We start from the raw sequence: 15,595 nt of genomic DNA on the forward strand, positions 1-15,595 counted from the left end.
ATCTTTATATATATATATATATATATATGAAAGGGCACAAATGCTTCTTCTGCAATGCTTTTTATGAGAATAGTCAATCATATAAACCATGGGACAAGAGGGACGAGATGATTTATATTGTAGGGTGAGTTTGCCTTATTTGTGTTCTGTACATTTGAAATATTTCAGTGAGTAGCTATTCTTTTTATAATAAATTAATATTTAATTTACAATGTGAATAGAATATGCACTCAGTCCTATATTCTAATATGTATGTGCTCACAACTGGCCTATTCCTTTCACCATCTGCCTTTGCCTACTTCCCATTACTTTTGAATTTGGCCTTCTCAGCCTTGTTTGCCTTTGTATACTCCTCTTGATCCGCCCTCTCGACTCAGCCCTGCTAATCCATAGCCTGTAGGGGGATCAAACAAAAAACTGTGCACGTTCATACTCATCATGCAAATTTGATCATATTAATCATACTCTCTCATCATACTCAAAACACACAGTGAAGAATTTATTCACTTTAGTTCCCATATGGTGAAAGAAAAAAAGGAACTTTATTTTCCATAAGGAACCAACCTAATCTTATTGTCAAACTCCCTTAAATATGGATACAATGATCTTAATTTTACCTACAGGAAACTGAAGCACTGAGAAATTAGGTAACCTGTCCAGTTGAAAGAACAGACCCTCCCAGTTTAAGACAGCCTCTTTATAGTTAACATTATCTTATTGGGGTAAATATATAATTCTTAAAAATTTCAATATTTTATCTGAGTTGTTTCTCCCTTTACACAGGATTTTGCTTCCAGTTCTTCTGTCCAAGAGATTGTGTAAATTTACTGGGGAGATTGTTATCACTGTTTTCTTTAGGAGCTGGCATTGATTTCTGCCCTTGTTGCTTCCACTGAAGACAAGCCAAAGGCTATTGTAACTCGTATCCTGTTCTCTCAGCCTAGGCTGTCAATTGTTTTGGAAGATCTAGGATATCTCCCCATTGATACAGATAGTACTACTCACTTCACTTTTTTTTTTTAACAGTGTTTCAGACTCTCTCAGGCCTGGCTGCAACTTCCATTTGACTACCAGTTTTCCATCCAATGCTCATTACAAGGCGATTTTCCCTCACAGTGGTAATCTCAGGGGTAAAGTTGCTCCACAGTAATATCCATTCTCTATTGCCTGCGAGTTGAGGGAGAATGACAATCACTTTCTCCGTCCCTGCCTTTGCCAAAACATATCACAGCACCACATCTGCTCTATGCAGCCAACCGACAGCAGCAGAAAAACAAACTGGAATCAAGGCACATGCCTTCTCCTGCTCTCTGCTTCTACCTCAAGTGCTTCAGTGGTTCTACCTTTCCCCCCTGATTCAGCCCAAAGCTGGGTGAGTGAAGATCTTTGTATAATGATCTATCTCAATGGGAAAGCTGAAGGAAAAAAAGAAAAATGAGAATAAAGGAAAGTAGAGAGAAGGTTATCCATTCATTCATGCTATTATGCATGCACTCATCCTGTTGTTCATGCTATATTCTATATAATTCTGTCACAAATAAAATTATACCTCTTGAACATCTGTATTTTCCTTGGTAGGATGTGCCATAGGCCTACAGTCACTTAATACATCGTTTGCCCATTTCCAGGTATGTTATTAATAGTATTTTAGGCAGTAATTACAAATTGGTATTATATATCCGTGGTGGCTTAGGCTTAACCAGCAAAGCAATCCTTGTTTGAGTTGGTAATCTTGTCTGCTTTTCTTACCTTATTTCAGTTATATTGTGTGTTAGTTGAACACCAGAGGCCTAGTTTTGCTGAATTGCTGCATAATCACAGAGTTTGGGGGTCACTCAATTCATGCTTCTGGGTCCCAGTTCCATATCTAGAGGTTCAACCTGATAATTTGAAAAGGGATTTCTAGTTCTAAAAGCCTATGATACTTTTACTTTAACAAGTAACATTAGAACTTTAACGTGCAATGAGATCAGCACTCATCAATCCTGCCCAGGCTCTGCAGGTGATTCTCTGTAATCTTCAGTATCTCTGCAGTTAAATGATTTTATGTTTGTGTCTTTAGTTTTGAGTTAAAGAAACAGGAGAAGATGAAAAGTGGAAGGGAGGAGTTTACAAATACATGCTTGTTAGGCATTAATTTCTCATTGTCAAAGCTGGTTATGCACTACAAGAGGTTTTACTAGAACATCCGTTTCAAACCTCTGTGTTATAATACTGATTTCCAAAAAAAAATGATTATTCTTGGAAATAATAATGTTATTTGAAAATAATAATTATTTCTAAAGAATTATTCCAGTTTTGACAGGACTTAGAAATACTTGAGTAAGCTTCCCTGCTTGCCTATGGTGCATTTATATTCTCTCAATTTAATTAAAATTAAACTACATTTTTCAGAATTCATTCCCTGTATGGTTTCAGGTTTGCATTGGCCACAGACAACATTTTGCGTGAGATTTGAAAGGTAGGAGTAAAGGAATATGCCATATTTTTATGCTCTAAAGTTTGATGCAGGCTTCAAATGCTGGCATCTGGCACATGCTGTCACTGATCTGTTAACTTACCTTGTAAATGTGGGGTGGTATCTTCCTTACCTTACACCAGTTCTCTTCCTTTGGCAGCTCTGAGGTCTCAACCACGTGAATGGTTAAGAGCGATAAAAATCTCCCCAGTAAATTTACACAATCTCTTGGACAGAAGAACTGGAAACAAAATCCTGTGTAAAGGGAGAAACGACTCAGATAAAATATTGAAATTTTTAAGAGTTATATATTTACCCCAATAAGATAATGTTAGCTATAAAGAGTTAACATCTCAACCACATGGATGAATGCCTCATCCATGGCAAAGGGTACTGACCTCTCCTGCAAGTTATGGCTTCTAGGCTGGCTATGCTAGAAATCATATGTATGTTTCAGTTTGTTCTCATGTATTTCACATTTTCTTCATTCTACACACACACACACACACACACACACACACACACACAAATACAAATGCTTCTTCCCAGTTGCCAGTCTGGTGGCTGACTTTAGAGACATCAAGCTCAACAATAAGCATGCAGTTAAAATCTTGCATGGTTTTCTCCACCAGTTCCAATAACGGTGTAAAATCTAATCCCAATAATAAGTCCCTATCCCAGCTGTATTCTATCCAATGTGATAGCCACTCACGCATGTAGCTGTTGAGTACTTAAATGCAACTAGTCTGAATTAAGATATGCTATGAGTACAAATACACTCTAATTTTTAGAAATTTAGTGTGAAAACAAGAATGTAAATGATCTCATTGATAATATTATATGTGATTACATGTTGAAATTATATTTTTGAAAATATTGAGCTAAACTGTTAAAACTATTTTTATCTCTTTCTTTTTACTAAGACATGATTACTAAAAAATTTAAATTATACTTATGCCTCATATTTGGGACTTGCATTATATTCTTTCTAGATACGGCTCTTGTGGGCTACTCATAGTACTTCTGACTGTCTGATCAAAAATTGATCATTATCTTTAATATCTCCTGTCTCCTATATGGATGAATAATGTTAGAGAAAGTCCCCAAAATCATACTGATGTCCAGTTTATTTGAATGTTGCCTTTCATATGGCTATGCTGTAAGAATGGTGAAGTAAAATCACCTTCCATGGCCCCTAACCACAATCAGTCTCAACTCAGAACATTGTCTGTGGATAAGACTTTAGTTGACTAATCTCATTCTCAACAGTGGATTCATTATTTATTTATTCATTTAACAAATATTCTCCAAGTATCATCTAAGTATCAGCCACTCTTTTTACATCCTGGGCAGAGAAAAGAAGGCAGATACAGTTTTGAACATGATACAAAAGAGTTCTGTTTTATATGAAATCAGAATGTCAAAGAGATATCTTCATTCCCATGTTCGTTGCAGCATTGTTCACAATAGCCAGGGAATGGAATCAACTACGTGTCTATCAACAGATGAATGGTTAAAGACTGTGTGTGTGTGTGTGTGTGTGTGTAAACAATACAATTCTATTCTGCCTTAAAAAAGAAGGAAGTTCTGTCATATGAAAAAACATGGATCAACCAGGAAGACATTATGCTAAGTGAAAGAAGCCAGGCACAGAAAAACAAATATTGCATAATCTCATTTACATGTGGAATGTAAAAAAATCAAACTCATAGAAACAGAAAGTAAAATAGTAGTCATTAAAGGCTAGGGGATGGAAGGAATGGGAGGATATTAATCAAACAACACAAATATTCAGTTACACACAATAAATACATTCCAAAAAACGATTGCACATCTTGTTGACTACAGTTAATGACAATATATTGTATATTTGAGAATTGCTTAGAGAGTAAATTTTAAGTGTTCTCACCACAAAAATAGATACTTCTATGAGATAATGCACATGTTAAATAGCTTGAATTAACAATTCCAAAACGTATACATATATCAAAATATGCTGTATACTATAAATATATTCAATTATTTCTTATGAATTTAAAAATAAAGTTAAATCAACTTTTTTTTTTTAAAAAAAAGGGTCCTGCCCTGATGAAATTTTAAGTTTAATGATGGAAGACTGTCGGTACACTGTCCTGAGCAAAATAAAAGTGAGTAATATAATATGATATTGACTTGAAAAGGTCTTCTTTAGATGGTTTGGAAAATGACCATTTATTCTTCAAATTACTAAGAGATGGAAACTTACATTGTAATAAGAGGCATGAATTTATTGGTAGAGAAAGTGTGCTTAGTACAACAAATAATTTGAAGCAACAAAAGGGAAATTATGGAGGTGAAGGTGACTGCTGTTAAGAATCAAGATGTGGCTACTGCAGTGGCAGAACTGGTGTGTTCAAGTTTAATGTTAAAAATGCGAGGCTTACCACAGTCTTAGCTTTATTTTGAATCATACATGGAAATTAGAGGATCAATTACAGTCTTATCAGCAAGTGTGAAGGAACCATACCTTTTGGCACTTGAAAATGTGTTTACTAATATTTAATGTGTCCGTAAGACGCTTTGAAGGATATAGTTTATACAATTAGAACATTTGAGAGGGATGAGTCGTATTGCATGAATCATGCTTGTAATCGCTTTTGAAATTCAAAATCACTAGCAGGCTTTGAAAATGTGTGTTGAACTTCTAAGGAAAATGGGAGAAGACAAACCTCCCATGGTAAACAAAATAATGCTACAGAAAACGCTTCGGAGGAAAATAGTATTTCTTACAGACGCCAATGTTGAAATCATACAGTAATTACAAGAAAAGAAATTCACTGGATCTGACATTTTTTCCTTTGTGTTGGTCCATGAGTTGTCTATAAATGATGTCAGCTTTCCATTTGTGTTGAAAACATTCAGTGGTTTAGTGCCAGAGTGATTTTGACAAACTTTTTCATTGGTGCCAATTCTCATGATGGTGTGCTCTCAGCATTTGCCTTTGAATTTCAAATGATTGTAAAACTCCAGGGGTTCACACTCTGTGAATGAAAAGAGACAAGAAGATGTCAGTCAGTAAAACTGTTTAGCTGCATTTCATCGTTTTTTTTTCTTCTTTTTTTTTTTTTTTTTTTTCTTGTTGGCTCCAATGTGGCTTGAGACCCAGCATACTGTATGATACAGTAAAGTGTTAGACAGAAAGTGCTAACCCAGTCAGAAACAGTGAATCCTACAAGGAAAAAGTAATAAGCTACTAGAAAGGCATTGCCGACGCCTCGTCATGCCTTCAGGCCTAGAAAACAATTATAAAAATGGTATATTTGGAAATCACTGTGTCTCAGGCAGAAGCAATAAATTCACTGAGTTGATGTACATGATTTGACTACTGGTAAAAGGATGAGCTATATGGGAAACACACCTCAACAAGAAAGACAAGAGTATAGTCTGGTATCCAGATGTTATTCAATTATACAGCTGTCAGGAATTGCATTGACAACATTTAGTGAATTTAATCCTGGCAGCCCCTACGTTACTTGTTCTGTGGTGACAATGCCAGCAACCTTATTCAAAAAGCTTGATCAATATCATATCAGTGGTGAAATCAGACTATCCACAGTTATGCTGGCTTTTGAATAAGACTAAATTATTTTAAACATGTTGAAGAATCTGTACCATATATTCTGTGATATCTCCATGATTCTGCTTTTAGGAATTTGGCTTGAATTTATTTAAAAAAAATACAGATTACAATTATCAGAGAAACAAAGGTTAGAGGTTTTACATATCAGCTTTCACTTAAGATGTAAACCTAAATGTGTGTACCACCAGTTCAAGTAATTTTCCTTTAGTTATTGGGACTTAAAGGTAAAGATTGCCATTTGGGATGAGATTAATATATGCTAATACCACACAATATTTGAAGTTTTTACTTATTCTCTTTTTTCATTGTCTCTTTCACTGATGCCTCTGGCCAAACATAAGCGATTGGTTAAACAACAGGATGCTACAATTGTTCACTTTGGTGTGGTTTACATTTTCCTTCTGTATTTCAGTTTGGTGCAGTGGAGATTAATACCTTAGTTAATAAATCTGGAACACAGTAAAAGTGTGCATTTTCAGTGAATGACTCAATTCATTGAAGGAACAATGAAGCTATATGAAAGCTATCTTGGATATGGGACAAAATCACTTAACCTTTGCCATGTCTTTTGTTGGATGGTGTAGGTTATGGAGTTGTACTCAGCAGCTGATTCCAGGAGAGTAATTAGTAAAAGAGCCAATTTTCTATTCACAGAACTCTCTCTCTGAAGCCGAATGGAAGACATGTAGCCTTTTCTTTTCCACCGACCCATTGCAAGAAGACTATAAATACCTTCCTTTATTCTTTCCCTTTAGAGAGACTTGAATGGTGAGATTTACTTGCAAAATTATTCAATAATATGTCAGCCAAATGTACAAGTTAGTAACAAACCTATGTTGCCATTTTTATAGACAGCAAAAGGACTATGGCAGATTAACACTTTCTCAGACCTTGTAATTAATTTTTCCTTAGTCCTCCAATGAATGGAAACGGCTATTTCTGTGTATAGACTTTCATTGCTTTCCAGATATATTCTTTCACATGGGAATGAAATTTGGTCATATAGCCAATATATCTCAGCAAATTTTACATGCATGACTCTATCTTCATATTGATCTTTTTAAATTGCTGTAATATTTTGCACTGTGTCTAAAGTTACTCAGCATTTCTTTTAATATAATATAAAAGGAAGCCTTGATGATTGCTTCCTCTTTTTACTCACAATCCTCTGCGCTTCTTAGTCTTACTTCTCTTAGATAACAGAATTGCAAATGTGCCCACACTTCATCTTGTGTGTGCATATATGTATATGTGTGTGTGTGTGTATATATATATATATATATATTCCTCTTTATTTATTACAGGAAAATTTCAAATTCTCTTGAGTTTCTATTATTGTCAGCTTGCCCAAGTTAAAATTTAATCTTTTTATTAACTCAAACTGTTCATACTATAAAGAACAAAAACAAAAAACAAAGCCAACATTCCCATCATATTAGGTATTCCTCTTCCTATAAAGCTCATCTTTTGTCCTCCTTGAACCTGGATGCCAAAGGATGTTTGTTTCAATGTGATTGGCTAGAGACACATTTGGTACAACTGCTGTCCTCTGGACTTAACGGGTCTCCACAGGACTAAGGTCTGCTCTGACCTCTTCTCTTGGTGTTCAACTTTGATTTCCACTGAAGCTTAGCTGGTCTTGCCTGTTTCTTGTGAGCGGCTTGTTCCCACCTGCCATAGACAAGCATCAAAAGGTCCAATTGCAATCCCTCTATTGTGATTCCAGACCTTTCTAGTCTCCCGGTTGTCTTCAAATATTCCATGATCCCCAGAAGTCTAGAATCTCTCTGCTTATTTTTGTGCATCATGATGATGTCTGCAGGTTCTGGGGGCTACTCTCCAGCTCAACAACTTATACATCTTCCTTAGCTCTTAACCCTCTATACCTCAGAATGCTGCATTGAATACAGGACTTTGCAATTGGCATTGGCCCTAATGTTATGATTTTCTTCTCGTTCCTCTAATCCTCATCTACCAAAATAAAATTTTCTGGAAGCTTTACTTTTGGAATGATAATATTCCTAGGTCATATTTCTCAACCAATTTCCACCATAGCACAGGGAACATCTCTTTAGTATGTGATTTAGTAAAAATGAGCTTGAGAATTTAGAAAAAATCTTATTTCTTAAAGTCTTAGGTTTGAAATTATTGTAATTCCTTAGATTCCCAAAGTGTTAGGGTCCAGATTAAAGAATGGACCCCAGCCCATTCTAAGGTCCATTCTATTCTAAGCCATATTTTTACCCCTTAAGAAACGAATGTCCTTTGTTTAAAACATAAAAATTCTCAGAAGAGCATGGTTGAAAAGGAAAATATTGAATCATATGTGAGAAAATATTTTAAATATATATCATTTTGGGGTTTCGATTTATGTATTTATTTAAGAGTTTGTATTCTGGATTCCAGATTACCCAGATTTGAGTTTAAATCCTGACTCTTCTATTTGCTATGTGATTATGAACCTTAACTATCCTCTTTGTGCCTCAGTTTCTCTGTATGTAAAATAAGAACAATAATAGTATCTATGCACTAACACAAGAGGATGTTAATACATAAGCTAATATTTGTGAAGTGTTTAGAATACTTCTGTATTAGTCTGTTCTCACACTGCTAATAAACACATACCTGAGAGTGAGTAATTTATAAAGGAAAGAGGTTTGACTCACAGTTCCACACGGCTGGAGAGGCCTCACGATCACTGCGGAAGGTGAATGAGCAGCAAAGTCATGTCTTACATGGTATCAGGCAAGAGGGCATGTGCAGGGGAACTCCCTTTATAAAACCATCAGATCTTATGAGACAGATTCATTATCATGACAAAAGCACAAGAAAAATCTGCTCCCATGATTCAATTACCTCCCACCGGGTCCCTTCCATGACATGTGGGGATTGTTACAATTCAAGGTGAGATTTGAGTGGGGAAATGGAGCCAAACCGTATCATTGCACCCCTGGCCCCTCCTAAATTTCATGTCCTCACATATTAAAACACAATCAGCCAGGCACGGTGGCTCACGCCTGTAATCCCAGCACTTTGGGAGGCCAAGGCAGGTGGATTACAAGGTCAAGAGTTCAAGACCAGCCTGACCAAGATGGTTGAAACCCTGTCTCTACTAAAATTACAAAAATTAGCTGGGTGTGGTGGCAAGCATGTATAATCCCAGCTACTCAGGAGGCTGAGGCAGGCGAATCCCTTGACCAGGGCAGCAGAGGTTGCAGTGAGCTGAGATCATGCCACTGTACTCCAGCCCGAGTGACAGAGTGAGACTCTGTCTCAAAGAAACAAAACAAAACAAAAACAATCATGCCTTCCAACAGTCCCCCAAAGTCTTAACTAACTCCAGCATTAACCCAAAAGTCCAAGTCCAAAATCTCATTGCAGACAAGGCAAGTCCCTTCCATCTAGGAGCGTGTAAAATCAAATGCAAGTTAATTACTTTTTAGATACAACTGGGGTACAGGCATTGGTAAATACACCCATTCCAAATGAGATAAGTTGGCCAAAACAAAGGGTTACAGGCCCCATGCAAGTCAGAAATCCAGTGGGGCAGTCAAATCTTAAAACTTTGAAATAATCTTTGACTCCATGTTTCACATCTAGGTCATGCTGATGCAAGATGTGGATTTTCACGACCTTGGGCACCTTCACTCCTGTGCAGTTGCAGGATTCAGCCACCCTCCTGGCTGCTTTCATGTGCTGGCAGTGAGTGTCTGTGGCATTTCCAGGTGCATGGCAAAAGTTGTCAGTGGATCTACCATTCTAGGGTCTGGAGGACGGTGGCCCTATTCTCACAGCTCCAATAGACAGTGCCCCAGTGGGAACTCTGTGTGGGGGCTCCGACCCTACATTTCTCCTCTGCACTGCTCTAGCAGAGGTTCTCCATGAGGGCACCACCACTGTAGCACACTTCTGCCTGAACATCCAGGTGTTTTCATACATGCTCTGAAATCTAGGCAAAGGTTCACAAACCTCAATTCTTGACTTCTGTGTACCCACAAGCTCAGCACCATGTGGAAGCTGCTGAGGCTTGGAGCTTGCACCCTCTCAAGCCATGTCCCAAGATATACTTTGGTCTCTTTTAGCCATGACTAGAGCAGTTGGGATGCAGGGCACCAAGTACGTAGGCTGCACACAGCAGGCGTCCCTGGACCCAGCTCAGGAAACCATTTTTCCCTCCTAGGCCTCTGGGCTTATCATGGGGGTTGGGGACTGTCACCTTGGCAATTAACATTTGGCTCCTTGTTGCTTATGCAAATGTCTGCTGAAGGCTTGAATTTCTCCCCAGAAAATGGGGTTTTCTTTTCTACTGCATTTCAGGCTGCAAATTTTTCAAACTTTTATGCTCTACTTCCTCTTGAACACTTTGCTACTTAGAAATTTCTTCCAATGGATACCCTAAATTATTTCTCTCAAGTTCAAAGTTCCACAGATCTTTAGGACAGTGGCAAAATGCTGCCAGTTTCTTTGCATAGGAAGAGTGATCTTTGTTCCAGCTCGCAACAAGTTTTTCATGTCCTTGTGAGACCACCTCAGCCTGGATTTTATTGTTCATAACACTATTAGCTTTTTGGTCAAAACCATTCAACAAGTCTCTAAGAAGTTCCAAACTTTTCCACATGTTTCTGTCTTCTGAGCCCTCCAATCTGTTCCAACCTCTGCCTGTTGCCCAGTTCCAAAGTTGCTTCCACATTTTCAGGTGTCTTTACAGCAGTGCCCCACTACCCAGTACCAATTTACTGTATTAGTCTGTTCTCACACTACTAATAAAGACATACCTGAGACTGGGTAATTTATAAAGGGAAGAGGTTTAATTAACTCATAATTCTACATGGCAAGAAAGGCCTCACAATCATGGTAGAAGGCAAATGAGGATCAAAGTCACATCTTACATGGTGGCAGGCAAAGGTGATATACAGGGAAACTTCCCTTTACAAAACCATCAGATCTCTTGAGACTTATTCACTATCACAAGAAAAGCATGAGAAAAAACCCATCTGCATGATTCAGTTACCTCCCACCAGGTCCCTCCTACAACACGTGGGGATTATTACAATTCAAGGTGAGATTTCGGTGGGGGTGCAAAGCCAATACATATCAACTTCCTAGTATGTTATAAGCTCTACATAAGTAGTTAATATTTATTATAATAATAATGAAAATAAGCAAATAAAAGTAAAATAGAATCTATAATTATAAAAAAAGCTTAAATTATTTTATAAGAAACACAAACATGGACAAAATTCTATCAACAGGAAGAAAATAACAAATAAGAACATAAAAAGCTGAAGTTACAGAATAAGGGAGTTTCAGAGAAGAGAAATTCCATATATTCTTATCGCAAAGTAAAAACTACACATAAAAAATTAAAAATAAACAGAAATTATACTGAGTACCCACTATATGGCTATATGTCAAGTCTGTTCTACATACTGAAGTTACCACTGTTGACAAGACAAATAAGTTCCTTGCTCTGTGTAGCATAAATTATTGGTGTGGTCCAGAAAACTAGCAAACAAGTAAAAATGAATAGAATAAATTAAAATATTAAGTACTCCAAAACGTAAGCTCAATAAATAGAACAGGATAATGTGATGAAGAGTATTGATGGGAGAGGTAGAGCTTAGATTCTGTGTTCTAAGAAGCATCTCTTAAAAAGAGACTTTTTAAGCAGAGACCTAAATGATGAGAAAAAGACAATCTTGGGAGGAGGTGAGAGCAAGGACACCAAGGAAGCAACAAGGGCAAGGAGAGAACAAGGTGTTTTCAGAAATCAAAAACGGCACTGTGGAGTAAAGTCTTGGGAGTTTAAGCAGAAGAGTGGCACATTCTGCTTACATTTTTAAAAGAATGCTCTGGCTTCTATGAAAAGAATAGATTGTTTGAGGCTAATATGGACATAGGGATAGCACTTAGAAGGAAATAGTTGTATTTCCAGTTAGCAATGGTGTCAGATTAGGTAGTCAGCAATGGTGGTTATGGGGAAACAGACCCATATACTATTTATTTGAAAATGTATTGTAGTATTTGCTGGGGATCTGCATACAGGAAAAAATGACTTCCTCTAGCCAAGAATTGGGCATCTACCACATGACTCTCATTAACACATGATTTTTCCAGCTTCTCTTTTAGAAATCTGGGTAGGACACCAAATTTCACTCCTTCTGAAATTACTTTGCAGTCCCCAATTTTAGAGCATCTGGTACTGGCCAGCAAATGAACTCTAAAAGGCTATTTTAAAAGGAAGCTAACATATATGTTTGAAAAGAGGCCAAGTATACATTTGAAAACAGGGGACTCACAATATTATTTGAGAATAATACAGAGTGTGACATTGAAGATTTGCAAAGTCATCATGATGTTGATTCTAAGAGAGTAAAATGTTAAGCATGTATTTTATAAATTGTGTGGAAGAAAATCAATCAAGCCCTATTAACATAAGCTTTTATTGAAAATGCCAGGCATGAGAAGGCTCCAAATGAACATTCATACTTGGAGCAGGAGGGCAGAGTGTTTTAAGGAGGTTTAACAGGAGGGGTGAGCTGAAGTTCATGTTTGTCATAGATATTTCTCGAAAAGAAAGGGATTGTGCAGATCTGTTATTGTTTAGGCAACAAGACTTTTGTCAACAGTGTTGAACGAAAGCAGTTAGGAGTTGAGATTGTATACAAGGGCATGGGAGAAAGGCTCAGGAAGCACTGTGGAAAATTCTTTGTCCTTCAGTGTCTCTCGCAATTGAGTTTTAATTTTTGGAATACCTTACATGGCCTGTATTGGATATCGAGGGGCTGATTTTGTAGTGAATGTAGATATAGAAAAGTGGCTATAAGGATAAAGGAAAGACAGAACTCTAGGGTGGTGCCTTGATTTTGGGCTGTTTATTGATTCTACTCTTGCCTCCTATCCATAAAGAAGTATTAATGAGAAATTCTCATGCAGAGAAAGGGAATGTTTGATCCACTAAACTCCTAGCACATGCACATACTTGCCTTAGGAATGTTGTATTGCATTCTGATATGGTTGGCTTGTTGAGGTAGCAGGTAGATCACCTTCCTGGGAATTGGGACCCAAGATCTCCATGAAATATATTCATCATTTCAGATTCCCTGTCAGTTATTCAAGAAAAAAGTGTAATCCTAAAACAATAATCAGAATTCACAAGGTAAGCCTAGGGCACACTGGAGAGTAAGTGTCTTCTCTCTTTGGGCCTTACTTTTTTGAGTGTAGATTTTAAGGAGGGCTGGTATAGGTTTCTCTGCACCAGCTGCTGAGATGACAGCTACTACAGCCCTAAAAGTCAGCACTTCAATGGGTTGAGCCTAAAGCTTCAGAAAACAAGGCAGGATAACTTTAGTTAGTTAGCTTAAATATACTGAACACATTTTTGTATCCTTTGGGCTTAGGAAGAATATTTTATTTGTGTGTCTTAAGTTCTGTTGTTGCTGGTGTTTAAATGTCTCAAATCGTTCTCCCCTGAGGTATAAGGTAGCTTCTTTTGAAATAAAATACTAAGGAGGCACAGTGCCTTTCCAAGGGCAAGGAGATTCCCAGTGTACAAGAATCAAGGTGTTGCTATGTGAAAGGTCCCTCCACAGCCACCATGGAGGCTCAGGGATTCATTTCAGGAAAAGAAGAAAAAAAAAAAAAGGAATCTTCCTGATGAGAGAGCAGAATCTAAATAATAGTTATGAAGAAAAACAAGATGTAGGAATGACCAAAATAATTTTAGTCATTCTACTACTCTTGAGTTCTATAAGTTTCCAGAACAAACCAAAACATGAATCTCTCTTTTGCTTCCTGTTCCACAAACAACAAACTGAAAGGACAATAAAGAGATACCTTCCACTTCATCTTACTTAGGGCATCCTCTTCTACCAATGGGCAATACTGTGCCTTTGCAGTATGCAGTCCCTGAGCACACTTAATGTTAAAAGTTAGAAGTTGCTTAGCAACCCCTTTACTACTTACTTGTTGTAGATACAACTGACAAGACCAAGGGCATAAGCAATGCTCTACCTTTCTACTAACAGGTTTGCATACACTCTCCCAAGCTCTCATTTATTGTAACCTTTTGAATTTGAAATATCAGCATCTTTGTAATGGAGAAGACCACACAATTACTAACACTTTTTTTTTTTTCTAGAAATCCCTTAAGGCTGAGAAGGAGTTAGACTGTATGTTCAGTCCAAAAGAAGAAATTGCTCACTAATGAGGGCAAAACATTCTCCTATGTCCAGCTGTCCCCACAGGCTCATTCACAGTTTTGATTCAGGGTCATGCTTTTCCATCTATGGACATACTTTCCCAGTCTTTCTCCATATCAGCCATTGTCTGGGGCTTTTGTCAATTCATCAAGTCCAGTGAAGCTAAGAAACCAAAAATTCACGTAGGTGATATTTTTCAGTCTACCTTCAGTAATGTCTAAAGAAGAACAGTCTACTGTACAGCTTTCTAGCTGAAAGAAGCTATTATCATTGTCTATTTCATTCTTTCCATAGTATATAGGGCTGTCACTCTGCCCTTGTGCACTTTTAAACTGTAGCAACTTAGTTTTAAGGTAGAATGAAAACCACCTAAAAATGGTATGTTGAAGCAGTTTTATAAAAGTTTGGAATCTACATTATATAATTGTTCAAAATGACTTTTAGTTGAGATCCTGAGACAAATGGAAAAAAGGTACAGACAGAGAAATTCTAAACTGTGTGCCGTGAAAGACAAAATTGAATTCAGTATTATCTGGGTGAAGAAAATTCAGTATGCCAGATACATGCAGATTGTTTCTACTGTATTAACAGTTTAAGTGATTCAACTTTTAAAATCTGAAAGGTAGAAAAGCTGGAGAAATTTCACATGCCCTTCTATTCCTGTCATGATTCAAAATGGAGTATCTCTGTTTTGGCCCGCCTAGGCTCAATATATGTTGATTTTTAAAAATTGAGAGAAACTGTTTATGTACCTCACATGATCATTTGCAAACTCCTCACCAACGCTTTTTTTTTTGTTTCCTTTTGTGTTTTCCTTCCTGGATTTAAGCATTTTTTGCAGCTCTATGATTGGCCCCTAGAGAGTCTTAAGTCACAGCCATCATTACTGTGTACCAGTTGCTCAAGTACATCTTGAGATTCTATCAAGATATTTTCTGAAACTGTTCACTTGAGAATTGTATCAGTCTAACTAGAGAGCTGAGGGATTTGGATCATACCCACAGCTGCCATACAGTAGCTTCCCAAGGCACCTACAGCTGGGGTTAACGTTAACGTGTGGCCCTTCTACTATCTATATTTTAATCAATTTGAGTGCTGCTTAAACAAACAGATCCATGATGCACACACACTACTCCTCCCCAACACAGAACAACAGTAACAACAATAATATCAACAACCATCTAAGAAGTCAAAAACTTCAGGATGAGACCCAGGAGTCTGCACTCAACTCTCTAGTTAGACTGATAGGAAATAGAAAGAAACACATGTTAGGGCAAGTAGTTACAGTTCTTATACTGTTGAGTAATATTCTTTATG

The 15,595-nt window shown here is 37.2% G+C and overlaps 1 protein-coding gene across 2 annotated transcripts in view; it reads left to right on the top strand.

The window, feature by feature from the left end:
- LRRTM4 (leucine rich repeat transmembrane neuronal 4) overlaps positions 1–15,595 on the top strand; it is a 794,625-nt gene that overhangs the window by 506,749 nt on the left and 272,281 nt on the right. The window lies entirely within an intron of this gene.

The sequence above is a fragment of the Pan troglodytes genome, chromosome 12, assembly GCF_028858775.2.
Source record: "Pan troglodytes isolate AG18354 chromosome 12, NHGRI_mPanTro3-v2.0_pri, whole genome shotgun sequence".
Lineage (NCBI taxonomy): Eukaryota > Metazoa > Chordata > Mammalia > Primates > Hominidae > Pan > Pan troglodytes.